The sequence below is a fragment of the Rhinatrema bivittatum genome, chromosome 4 (genome assembly GCF_901001135.1).
Source record: "Rhinatrema bivittatum chromosome 4, aRhiBiv1.1, whole genome shotgun sequence".
NCBI classification, from domain to species: Eukaryota; Metazoa; Chordata; class Amphibia; order Gymnophiona; family Rhinatrematidae; genus Rhinatrema; species Rhinatrema bivittatum.
Genome location: NC_042618.1, coordinates 474,938,197 through 474,952,480, shown reverse-complemented (window position 1 = coordinate 474,952,480; position 14,284 = coordinate 474,938,197). Strand labels below are relative to the sequence as shown.

The 14,284-nt window shown below is 40.0% G+C and overlaps 1 long non-coding RNA gene across 1 annotated transcript in view; it reads left to right on the top strand.

The window, feature by feature from the left end:
- LOC115089210 overlaps positions 1-14,284 on the top strand; it is a 257,159-nt gene that overhangs the window by 20,907 nt on the left and 221,968 nt on the right. Inside the window, exon 5 of the long non-coding RNA XR_003856029.1 lies at positions 9,726-10,151. This is a non-coding gene — a long non-coding RNA (uncharacterized LOC115089210). The remainder of the gene's footprint in view (positions 1-9,725; positions 10,152-14,284) is intronic.

Below are 14,284 nucleotides of genomic sequence, written 5' to 3'. Positions count from 1 at the left end.
TTGCAGGTATTTTTAGACAGTCTGGCTTGTTCTGTTTACCTAATAGGTGGCGTATTGGTGTTTTAGGGCCTGATGTAATATTTGCATTGTTGCCTTTTTATACATAAGGTTTTTACTGTTTGAGTGCTGGCAGTTAGTGCTGTTTTGGTATGGGAGTTTTACTGTATTGTAATTGTTTATTCATGGCTTTCTGAGGGCCAAGCCCACACCCAGTGCATGTTACAAAAAGCCTAATGCCATATGGGTTCCAACTGTCTTTTGTATGTTGGGGAATGGGGACAGCGGGAGCGAGACTGCTGAAGGGTTGGAGAAGGGGGTGAGGAAGGGTAGAGGGAATGGAGGGAGCGAGATTATTGGTGATTCGGGAGTTGGGGGAGTGGGGAGTTGGAAGTAGAAAGGGGGATGAGGGAGTGAGACTGAATTCCCTACTATAAATGTCATCACTTGCCACTGTACAAGACCAACACACAATCCAATATCCCTTCCAAGTCTTATTGGTTATTACCATGGCTTGCAATGATCCACACAGCTACAACAGATAACTAAGCCATTGTCCAGAACTTTGCTTAACTTTGAAGTGGGAGATCCTGAAGGTTGTCTTGATGCATTGGCTGGGGATTTTTTTTAACCGGTATGTAAAACTTTGGCCTTTGGCAATTAGTAGATTCACTGAGGTGGGCATTTATTTTATGTGATTTTTGTTGAGATTTAGATATTATTTCATTAGAACAATTACCCCGGACAAAATGCTTTTATTTTATCCACTTTGGTTTAAAGATGAGAGCTTCTAGGTACTTTTTAAACAAAGTTAAGGTTGTATCAAGCAATATATCCAGAATGTTTGCTTCAGAATCAGGACTGACTGGAATGCAGAATACCATGGTTGATGGGGAACGTTGGGAATTTAGAACAGTGAATTGAGAAATGGATGTAGGATTACAGCTTGATTCATTCTAGCCCTTCAAGGTATCAGAAATCTATGGGATAGGATCTTTTTCAATATCTGGTGCATATTGTTAACCTGTGTCGAATCTAGAGGCAAAGTACTGGATATATAATAAAATATCCAAACCTGATTGTACAGCAGGGTGCATTACCTGGGATGTTAAAGGTAACATCAGTTCTGGAGAAGAAAGGATTACATCTCATGGGCCTTATACATTTTCATTAGAGTCAAATCTTCCATTTCTTGGTAAATTGATAGAGAAAGCCGAGTTACAAAAATTGCAGGAACTTATATAGACAGTGGTAAAATTCTTCACCCTTCCTTTCAGAATCAGACATGGCCCCCGAGTCCATGTTATTTTCATTGCTCAATGGTCTACAAACACAGGCAGACAAAGGGAAAGATTCCTTCTGGGTAGTGTTACATTTGTCTACTGCATTGAATGCCATCGGCAATGACATCACGCTCTGGTGCCTCTGCGAGATCGGATTAGCAGGAGGCATTTCTCATTGGTTTACATTGTTTATTTCAAGTCAAGTCCAGAGAATACTGTGGAATGGTGAAAGTTCAGTCCTCGTTCCATGGAATGTGCTTTACCCATGGGATAGTAATATTGTTGCCACTGTAGTTTAACATCTGTGTCAGCCTCCCATTTTGATAGTATATAATTTATTCATAGAATATATATATATAAAACAATCCTATCTAAACAATAGCTACTCTCTAGCACAATCATTCCTCCACACCTCAATCATACAACACATATAAAAACATTATGTCATAATGTAATACCCCATCACCAAAATTTGATTAATAGTATAAAGTGTCTATTGCAATATCACATCATCTGTATTTGAATATACATCGCATTGTATTACAACCCTGCCAGTCTATTTAAATATTCAAAATTTTGTCTATTCATATTCCAGCAATAAACACTTTTCTTTTCCGATCATCACAACCAAAGCGGTGACACCGTCCGCTGGACCTGCCTAACAAGGGGCGAAACAAGGAGTCCTTGTCGGGCAGGTCCAGCGGACGGTGTCACCGCTTTGGTTGTGATGATCGGAAAAGAAAAGTGTTTATTGCTGGAATATGAATAGACAAAATTTTGAATATTTAAATAGACTGGCAGGGTTGTAATACAATGCGATGTATATTCAAATACAGATGATGTGATATTGCAATAGACACTTTATACTATTAATCAAATTTTGGTGATGGGGTATTACATTATGTCATAATGTTTTTATATGTGTTGTATGATTGAGGTGTGGAGGAATGATTGTGCTAGAGAGTAGCTATTGTTTAGATAGGATTGTTTTTATATATATATTCTATGAATAAATTATATATTGTTGAAATTGAATTTTGACAGACCCTTGAGTTCTCTTATTGTTTATATAACTACCTAGAGAGAGAGAATTGGTAGTATAAATTACCCTCAGTATAGTGTACCCCATTTTGATAGGGCATTTCAGACATTCACCAGACTTTCCATGGAAAAATATTTCCTGGGGTTGTTGCTGAGTCCACCTCTTTGGAGCTTCTTATCCTTTCCACTGTAAAAGGTTAAATTTTTGTGCATTAATATTTTTCAGCTATTCCAGTGCCTCTATGCTATCCTCTTCCTTCTCTCCTTGAGGCTATGAATAGTTAAGTCCTTAAGTATCATGTTTTTTAGATTCCACTTTTTGATACTTCAAAGCAGATTACATTCAGGTTCTGGAAGTATTTCCCTATGCCCAAGGGGCTTACATTCTGAGTTTGTCCCTGAAACAATGGAAGGTAAAGTGACTTGCCTAAAATCACAAGGAGCAGCAGTGGGATTTGAATGCTGGTTTCCCTGGTTTATAGCCTACTGCTCTAAGAAGTAGGCTGGCCCTATACCGTTTTGGTTGTCTTTCTCTGGACATGCTCTAGTCTATCTGTATTCATTTGGAAGTAAAACCTCCAGAACTGAACACAATATTCTAGCTAAGGTCTCACCAACAACCTGTAGAGAAGCATAATCACCCCTTATTTTCCTGCTACTTACACCTCTTCTTCCATGCCCCAGCATTGTGCTGGCTCTGGCCACTGCTTTATTTTCCTGTCTTAAGACAATAGACAGTATTGCCCCAGGTCTCTTTTCTGGCCAGTGCAAATCAGCCTCTCACTGTATGCTACTCCCTCAAATAAAGACACTTGGAATGCATGCATCTGAAATTATTTTTGCCAAACATTTGACCACTCCTTGAGTTTCTTATATCACGTCTCATCCTGTCTACACCTTCAGTAGTGTCTACCCTGTTGCAGATCTTAGTCTCATCTGCACTTTCCAAAGAAAAATGCATTATATCCAGTACATGTTTCTCTGTTTAAAACAGATGTAAATGTTGATATAATGTGGATAAACTTGTTATAGCTTAGAGCCCAATCCTCAGGACAAAAGGTCTGTTGGAAAGGAAGGTTGTGGGTAATGAGGATTTTGACTTCACATCCTTTATTGTGTCATGCCAGAAGGATGCCAGGCAGAGTCAGACAGACTCTGCCTTCTGCTGTCTTTCCTCCACATCAGCCTTCTTGATCATGATATGGTTACGTAGGTCCAAGAACCAGAGGCAGGCCCATCTTCTCCATAGACCAATCACGTCCACATATAGACCCCCATCCCTCCCTTTATGCTCCTTGTTTCCTGTATCTTCAATTGCAGTGGAGGTTCTTATCCTTTTTCACTGCGCCCTCCTGAGACTAAGTTGTTCTGCATCCTTTGCAAGCAGTTGTGCCTCAGTGGAGATGAGCCGTGAATGGAATGTGGGCTTCATCAGTGCCGGCAGATCTTGTCATGTCTGGAAAATCTCCTTGCAGTTCATCTGTTATTTCTTGACTGGGGTGCTCTGTCTTTATAATTCTCTCACGTGAGGATGATAGGTGTGCAAGTCAGATGACGACCTTTGTATTCCAGCATTCCAGTGTGGAATGCTGGAGATGCTGAACAGCTTGTTTTGGCCAATTTAAACTCTGTCTGGGGGTTTTCCTGAAGTGATTTTTTGTTACTGTTCAAGCATTTTAGGTTTCACAATTTTGTGCTCCAGACACTGAACAGGAGGGCTTTCTACAGCTGCTTGACACACAGCTTTGATGTAGGATGAAGGAGAATTGATAATGGGATGCTATCCTGGCAAGATAAAAGCACCAGACAGATGATGTTAGGGACACTATTAGAGGATGCAGGGCATGTAAAAACAATCCAGGAAAGTGATGAAAATATAGAGTCCTCTGTTTTATATTCAATAAGACTGACCTGAAATGAAGCACCACTCCTGTTCTTTATGAATAAAGGAACAGAAATGTGCCAGTGGCATTGAAATGCCCTTAGATTGCATGTATGTGGCTGTGATCTGCCAGACAGGCCAGCATGTAGCAGAAGTGGATATATTCAGGACCATGGACAGCTAGCGGCGTGCACGTAGCAGCTAGGACTGTGAGGGTTGATGGAGAATTCATGCTGACTCTCTCTCCTTTGTCCTCAAACTATCATCTTTTGGGGCTAGAATGAACATATTGGTTTTTTTTTATTCCAAAAGATCTGTGGGGCCCCTTTCAGGGACCTAAAAAGATTTTGGGTGAAGTGAGCCCATAGGATCTTATTCAGCAATAAATATCTGTCATTCTAATCAGATTCTGAAGTTCTGCCAATCTGACTGGTTGATTACAGGTTTAAGAAGTGAAAGGGATGTAGGGGGTGAATGGAAACCATTTCTATTAATACATATTGAGGGCAATTTTCAAAGCCATGTGTCCAGGTTTGAAATTTGCCCTCCTCAGAGCATCTATAAAGTTCACATTTAGCTAAACTAGAAAGGGGAATTTCCATAGATGTGTTTAGGATGAGAAAGACAGAACTACACATGCATGACATTCTGAGACGCATGGGCACTACAGAAACATAGAAACATGATGGCAGGAAAAGACCGTATGGCCCATCCAGTCTGCCCATCCGTCCAATTAATTTAGTTTTATAATTGCCATCGCTTCCTCAGAGATCCCCTGTATTTAGCCCATGCTTTCTTGAATTCAGATATCGGCTTTGTCTCCAACATTTCCACTGGAAGTTGTTGCATGCATCCATCACCTTCTCTGAACAGAAATATTTCCTAAGATTACTCCTGAGACTACCTCCTTTCAACATCACCTCATGTCTAGAGCCTCTTTTCCATTGAAAAAGACTCGCCTTCTGTGTATCTCCCCTATCTCACCTTTCCCTTAGGGTGTACATGTTTAGATCTGTAAGCATATCCCCATATACTTTAGAACAAAGACCACTGACCATTTTAGTAGTCACCCTCTGGACTGAGTCCATCCAGAACTGTACACAGTATTTCTAGGGAGGTCTCACCAGGAACCTATGCAGGGGCAATATCACCTCCCTCTTTCTGCTGACCATTCCTCTCCCTATGCAGCCAAGCATCTTTCTGGCTTTTACCGCCACTTCATCCACCTATTTCACCACCTTAAGATCATCAGATACAATCACCCCCAGATCCCGCTCTTCCTTTGTGCTGACAAGAATTTCACCTCCAATGCATCCTAAATGCATTACTCTGCATCTTTTAGCATTAAATCTTAGCTGCAAGACCTTAGACTGTTCATGAAGCTTCACTATTTTCCCTGTCATGGTCATTTACACAAAAGTGCAAAGTAGGTGTGTGTTTTTAATGTGCATATTTATGCAAATTTCCAAAGGGAAAGTACCCGCATGGTTTCCCTTTCAGGAATTGGGCATTGTCTGTTCATTAAAACCACCTGCATAGTTTGCAATGAAGTGGGCTGCTTGTAGATTGCCCCTATTGTTCCATACAGGAGCTCCCTCCAGACTTTAATAGGCAGCTATGAATTTGCTAATAAGGGAATAGGAAATTAGGAAAGGCTATTAAGAACTGTTCTTTAATATCAATTAATTAATTAAACGAACTACTTGCACATCTTTTCTTATAATTGACTTTCTGTGGTTTCAGAAGGAATCTCTGGTGAGAGCATGGAAATGGTTTGGATGAGGTGTGATGGACAGAAGTGAAACAAATCCATAAATTCTTAGACAAGCTCATGTTGCATGACAGCAAAATGACTTCACAGGAGATCTCTCCTGTTGTTTTCCCAAATTATGTTTCCAGCTACTGCCTCCTCAGACGCTTTTCAAAACACATTTTAATAAGAGAATTGCACCTATCCCATCCCCGTCTCCCAAAAAGGGACAGAGCATCCTGCAGCAACAGTACCACTTGTTTCTGAGCGTGCACAAAGCAATGCAGATATGCAGCCTACGGCGCCATCAGCCATGTGGCCATTAGCTCCTTATGACAGGATGAGAGCCGAGCTTTAAATAGTTTTTTGGTTTTAAGCAATGTCCCATTTTTGCCATGTAGGGTTAGATTCTTATTCATTTTAGCAAAAGTACATGAAGCACAGAGTGGCAGTGAAAAACCATCAGTAAATTCCTGTGATATGTACGGCTGCCGTGTACACTTATTTTCTGTAATGCTGCATTCACCACTAAGGCACAATATGGATTAGGACTAACCTGAGCAAATAATGGTTGGTTTTCTCCTGGGGATGTCTGAGTTCTCACGTGCTCTCTGTAAGTGCATATGAAGGAATGCATTCATTGGAACTGATATGGGCTCCCAAACTGCTCATTGCTGATTCAGGTTCCTGATAAGGAAATAGTGGAGTCATATAATATTCAGTTTGTGAAAGGTTTTAAAGTGAGCATTCACTTACAGTAAATCTTCCAGTATTTGCTAATGATTCATTTTGAAAACTGCATTATGATCCAACTTTGGGGGCTCTACCATTTTCAGACAGTGGCCCAAATTTTTCCATGCAAAACCCATTAGCATTTGCTACATGCTGTAGCCATTTTTAGCCAATCTCCTTCCTCACATATAAAGTTACCAGCTATTTGTTAGCATGGAAATTCTTGCCTACCTAATTTTTTTCTGGGTTTTTTTTTATATGCAAGTTATAAATTCTTAAACAATCACTAAACAAGAGTCATTAAGTCTGCTTGTTGTTTTTCTAGTGATTTTCAGGAGGTTTTGCTTTATTTCCCAGACCATATAAAGATAGCTGAATTACTCTGAGTTGCCTTGGAAAGTCCTAAGAGAATTTCTGTATTTCAGGGGAGTATGTTACTCCAGCACAGGGGAAAGAGGTAGATTCAAACACGATAAGAGGCATCACCAGCATGGCACACATAGAGATGGTCCTGCTTGTGGGTGGCTTGAGCCTACCCACTGCAATGCCAGCTAGAAAAAGAGAGAAGCTCTGGATGTCATACAAAAGGCATTCCTTAGACAAAAAGTGGAAGAGCCCACTTAAGGGGATGCTCTGCTGGATCAGTGTCACTGACCTCAAGAGAAAAGAGAATTTAGGGTCTAGTGATTACCATACCGAGTGGTTCAGTGTGTTAAACTCTGACCTGAACTGGAACCATCCTGGCACTTCAGGAAGCTGCCTTCAGGTGACAGCTGATGATGTTGACGAGCTCCTATTGGGAATCCAAGATCTGGAAGTTACTGAGGAACTTTGGCCAGCAGTAAAAAGGAAGGCACTGAGAAGGCAGGAAACCACTTAATAAGGCTGGAAAAGGAGAACGAGACCATCGTGGCTTTCTAAAGAGATAGCAGAAATGGTAAGAGCATTAAAAAAAGACAAAAAAAAAAGCTCAGACAGGCTGAGGAGCAAAAGCCCAAATGGAAGAAACATTTGCCCAGTTGATAAAAGGCGCTGATAAAATCTTCTTTAGGTATATAAGGGTGAGGCAAAAGAATCGGAGAAGTAGACAAGATAATGGGACAAGGTGGGCTTTGAGAGGAGGAGGAGGACGACTGGCAAAAGGCAGAAATCTTAAATACGTTTTTTGATTTTGTATTTACAGACGAATGGTAAGATGATGGATCTAAGGTGGACAATGGCATTGATAAATGTGAAATGATTACACAAATGAACACCTCTAAGGCCATGAGATCTGACAGTGTGCACCCCGGAGAATGAGCTCCCCCTGCCCCTCAGAGAGAGAGAGAGAGGAGGGTCAAGGAACGGAGGGAGTGAAGGAGGAGTGGAGGAGGACTTGGGCAGCTAAGGATTTCTTAACTTATCTTTATTGGAAATGAAAGGACACAGCCAGCAGAGTTTCACAAAGGCCTTGTCAGATTAGTGAGGCCCCAGAAGTGGCAGATCAGGGAGTACCCGGACTTCAGGAAGGCTTTGGACGCTGCTCCACACAGGAGACTGGGAAAGGAGCTGGACGGTGTGGGGAATAGTCCGGAAAACTGGAACGTGACTGAAGAACTGGTTAAGCACACGAACAGCGATGGTCGATTAGAGTCCATTAGGGTTCAGAACTGGGACGGTGTTCTTTCAAAATATTTAGTAGCAGCATTGCTGTGGAATTTGAAGAAAAAAGTGTGGCTGTTTGCAAGTGATACAAATCTGTACAGGCTAGGCAAGCTGGAAGTGGTGGTTAAAATTGAGACAGATTGATTCTAACAGATTTTCTGGGAACTAAAATACTTAAAATACTAAAATACAACTGCTAGATTTTAATTTTATTTTATTTTATTTTTAACCCTATTACTAGTTTGAAGATTGAATGAATGTATGTATTTTATTATGTTTTTAATCGATTATAGTATAATTTAATGTTATTATTTATAGGGTTTTCTTTTAATTTCTAATTTAGTTTTATCATTTCTAATATTTTATTTGTTTTAAGACTTGTCGTTAAAGACAGTCAGTTGTTTGATTGTAAACCGACTTGAAGGTGTATACAATATGTTTCGGTATATAAAAATGTTTAAATAAATAAATAAATAAATAAATAAAAATGAACGAGGACTTGAAAAAAATGGAAAGGTAATCAAGGATTTAAAAGATGAACTTCATTGTTAAAAAGCATAAAATCATGTCTTTGAGAAATAAAAATCCCTTATCAATTTGAAGGACAAAACTGGAAGATGGGCAATGAGATAAAAAAAAACTGTGAAAGCTAATAAAATTTCTTGGTTGAATAAGTAGAGGTATCAGCAGGATATTATCCTAGTAGAGGTCACTTAAGCAATCCTGCCTTGGACACTGCAATCAGTCCTTGGAAGCTGGACCTTCGTGAAGACATTGAGAGGGCTAATAAAATGATACAAGATGTCCTACACAAATACTGCAAAGAGAGGCTTAACACATTCAAAATGTACTCACGGGAGGAAAGAAGTAACGGGGGATATGACAGAAACATTCCAATAAATGACAGAGTTTAATGCGGCACAGGAAGGTGAAATTTTCCATAATAAAGGCATCTCAAGGACAAAGGATCATGATAGGAGTTTGGAAGGAGGAAAGTTCAGAGGAAACATGAGAAGGTTTTTCTTTACTGAGAGGGCAGTAGGATGCTTGGAACAGAGGTAGTGGGAACCAAAATCGTGACAGAATTTAAAGTTGCTTGGGACAGACTCGTGGTCAGGGCAGGTAATGGTGGTAGGGGTGTTGGTTAGTAGTGGGGGTATGGCGAGGGGTAACAGGCAGAAGAAGGGAGAGCTGGACCCTGAGTATTTATGTGCTGAGAGGGAAGAATGCAAGCTGGTGTTATAACCCTAACAACATCTTACTAAATGTTATAATAAAATGCCTAGGCTATATGTACATAACGATCTCTCAGTCTGCAGCAGACAGCAGAGGTTCCATACTGGATGGATGCTATGTGACCTTCTGCGGCTAAATGTAACCTCTTCATTCCTAACAGGGCGTGCAGATCCGGTTAGTTATGCACAGATGCATGACTGCAGCTCAAAGATATGAAGAAGAAACCTGAACACCACAATTACCTATAGGACACCACAATTTCCACCTGCTCAAGTTCCATGAATCTGGCAAAATGTTAGAGAGACAAGAAGAGAGGAGAGCAGGGACGACCGGCTTTTAATATTAGTCTGAGACAAAAACAAAAGCAGGAGGGACCACTGTTTTCTACTACTGGGGCAACTGAAGACCATGTGGAACGATCTAAATGCACTTTTTAAAAAAGGAACCAGAAAACAATCTTCGGGCTATAATCCATGCACAGGAAAATCCATCTAGAATCCATGACTGAATAACAGGTTTCACCTTGCAAAGATCCCACAGTGGCCATGGACAACTGAGCTACCCACAGCAGTAAATGACAACAAAGGTAGGCTTTAAACTTTAACTCTATATTTGCATGGAACTAGATGGGTACAGAAGGCATTGCCACACTCAAGATCATAGACGAAAGTATTGGGGGGATAACATAAGCCATGGATGGGCCATTAGGAGTGGGGTGCAATATGCTGAGGGAATCAAGCCCAAAGGATGCATGGGGCACTTTTGACTCTATTTTCTTATCTTGAATTTGCTTAGGAAGCTGTCCAACCTTCGGAAACTTAACAGAAGAAGAGCACAATCCTTGTATTTTTATCACAAGTAAAATGTTTCACTTTTCTTGCCAGTAGGGAGAAAGTGTATAATCCTGTGGAAATGTGGTTTAGATATATCACGACTGTGCTGTGTATTCCTCTGGACAGTGGTTTACATACATCACTGCTATGCCATGTATTTCCGTGGTCAGTGGTTTACATAGATCACTAGAGTACTGTGTATTCCTCTGGACAGTGGATTACATATATCGCTGCTATGCCATGTATTTCCGTGGTCAGTGGTTTAGATATATCATGACTGTGCTGTGTATTCCTCTGGACAGTGGATTACATACATCGCTGCTATGCCATGTATTTCCGTGGTCAGTGGTTTAGATATATCACGACTGTGCTGTGTATTCCTCTGGACAGTGGATTACATACATCGCTGCTATGCCATGTATTTCCGTGGTCAGTGGTTTACATAAATCGCTAGAGTACTGTGTATTCCTCTGGACAGTGGTTTACATACATTGCTGCTATGCCATGTATTTCTGTGGTCAGTGGTTTACATAGATCACTATTGTGCTGTGAATTTCTATGGTCAGTGGTTTACATAGATCACTACTGTGCTGTGTATTCCTCTGGAAAGTGATTTACATTTATCTCTAGAATACTGTGATTTCCTCTGGACAGTGGGTTACATAGATCGCTAGAGTATTGTGTATTCCTCTGGACAGTGGATTACATAGATCACTATTGTGCAGTGAATTGCTGTGGTCAGTGGTTTACATATCTTACTAGAGTACTGTGTATTCCTCTGGACAGTGGATTACATAGATCACTAGAGTACTGTGTATTCCTCTGGACAGTGGATTACATAGATCACTATTGTGCTGTGAATTTCTGTGGTCAGTGGTTTACGTATATCACTAGAGTACTGTGTATTCCTCTGGACAGTGGGTTACATAGATCACTGGAGTACTGTGTATTCCTCTGGACAGTGGTTTACACAGATCACTAGAGTACTGTGTATTCCTCTGGACAGTGATTTACATATATCTCTAGAATACTGTGATATCCTCTGGACAATGGTTTACATAGATCGCTAGAGTATTGTGCATTCCTCTGGACAGTGGTTTACTTACATCACTGGAGTACTGTGTATTCCGCTGGACAGTGGTTTACATACATCACTGGAGAACTGTGTATTCCACTGGACAGTGGTTTACAAACATCACTGGAGAAGTGTGTATTCCACTGGACAGTGGTTTACATACATCACTGGAGTACTGTGTATTCCTCTAGACAGTGGTTTACATACATCACTGGAGTACTGTGCATTCTTCTGGACAATGGTTTACATACATCACTGGAGTACTGTGTATTCCTCTGGACAGTGGTTTACATACATCACTGGAGTACTGTGCATTCTTCTGGACAATGGTTTACATACATCACTGGAGTACTTTGTATTCCTCTGGACAGTGATTTACATATATCTCTAGAATACTGTGATTTCCTCTGGACAATGGTTTACATAGATCACTAGAGTATTGTGTATTCTTCTGGACAGTGGTTTACATACATCACTGGAGTACTGTGTATTCCTCTGGACAGTGGGTTACATAGATCACTATATTGTGCTGTGAATTTCTGTGGTCAGTGGTTTACATATATCACTAGAGTACTATGTATTCCTCTGGACAGTGGGTTACATAGAACACTGGAGTACTGTGTATTCCTCTAGACAGTGGTTTACATACATCACTGGAGTACTGTGTATTCCTCTGGACAGTGGTTTACATACATCACTGGAGAACTGTGTATTCCACTGGACAGTGGTTTACATATATCACTGGAGTACTGTGTATTCCTCTAGACAGTGGTTTACATACATCACTGGAGTACTGTGTATTCCTCTGGACAGTGGTTTACATAGATCACTATTGTGCTGTGAATTTCTGTGGTCAGTGGTTTACGTATATCACTAGAGTATTGTGTATTCCTCGGGACAGTAGATTACATAGATCGCTACTGTGCCGTGAATTCCTCTGGATGGTGGTTTACATAGATCGCTAGAATATTGTGAATTCCTCAGGACAGTGGTTTACATAGATCGCTACTGTGCTGTGTATTCCTCTAATTAGAGGTTTATATAAATCACTACTAAGCTGTGTATTCCTCTGATCAGTGGTTTACATACATCACTACTATGCTATGTATTCCTCTGGACAGTAGTTTACATAGATCACTACTGTACTGTGTATTCCTCTGGACAGTGATTTACATATATCTCTAGAATACTGTGAATTCCTCTGGACAGTGGGTTACATAGATTACTACTGTGATGTGATTTTCTCTGGACAATGGTTTACATAGATCGCTAGAGTATTGTGTATTCCTCTGGACAGTGGTTTATATATATCACTACTATGCTGTGTATTCCTCCAATCAGTGGTTTACATACATTGCTAGTATGCTATGTATTCCTTTGGACAATGGTTTACATATATCTCTAGAATACTGTGAATTCCTCTGGACAGTGGTTTACATAGATCGCTAGAGTGCTATGTATTCCTCTGGACAGTAGTTTACATATATCTCTAGAATATGCGAATTCCTCTGGAAAGTAGGTTATATAGATTGTTAGAGTACTATCTATTCCTCTGGACATTGCATTACATTTATTGCTAGAGTACCATGTATTCCTCTGGACAGTGGTTTACATAGATCGCTACTGTGCTGTGTATTCCTCTGGACAGTAGTTTACATATATCGCTGGAGAGCTGTGTATTCTTGTGGACAGTGGTCTGTGGGCAGTGGTTTCTATGTATTGCTAGCGTACTGTGTATTCCTGTGGAGAGTGGTTTCTATATATATCACTAGAGTATTGTATTTATTTGTGGACAGTGGTTTACATATATCGCTAGTGTGTACTGTGTATTCCTATAGATAGTAGTTAACATATATCGCTAGAGTACTTTGTATTCTTGTAGACAATGGTTTACATATATTGCTAGAGTCCTGTGTATTACTGTGTTTAATACTTATATATATAATCTATATATCTATAATGTACTATGTATTCTTGTGGATAGTGCTTTATATATTTTGAGTGTATTGTATATTCCTATGGGCAGTAGTTTCTTATATCACTAGAGTACTGTGTATTCTTGTGGACAGTAGTTTATGTATATTGCTAGAGTACTGTGTATTCCTGTGGTCAGTGGCTTATGTATATCGCTAGAGTACTATGTATTTCTATGGATAGTAGTTTACATATATTATTAGAGAACTGTGTATTTCTGTGGACAGTGTTTACATTTATCACTAGAGTATTGTGCTTTCCTGTGAACAGTGGTTTACATATATTGCTACAGTATTGTGTATTCCTGTGGACAATGGTTTGTATATATCACTAATGTATTGTGTATTCCCATAGACAGTGTTTACAAATATCGCTAGTGTACTCTGTTTTCTTGTGGACAGTGTTTACATGTATCGCTAGTGAACTATGTATTCCTGTGGACAATGGTTTACATATATCACTAAAGTACTGTGTAGTCCTGTGGGCATTGATTTCTATATATCGTTTGTTGGGCATAGAGTCTAACAGGATAAAGATCATACAAGAGAGTAAATGCTCAGTAGAATTTAGGGATGTGAATCGTTTTCCATATCGTCTTAACGATAGAAATCGTGTGGCAGGGCAAGAAAATCGTCTTAGGCACGATTTTTTAGTTAAAAAATCGTTAAAAATCGTTTTTTCCGATTAGTGCGCACTAACTCGAGTTAGTGCGCACTAACGGGAGTTAGTGCGCACTAACGGGAGTTAGTGCGCACTAACTGGGAGTTAGTGCGCACTAACTGAAAATGATACAATTTGACACTTTTCAGGTCAGTTAAGGTCAGTTTAGGAATGAAT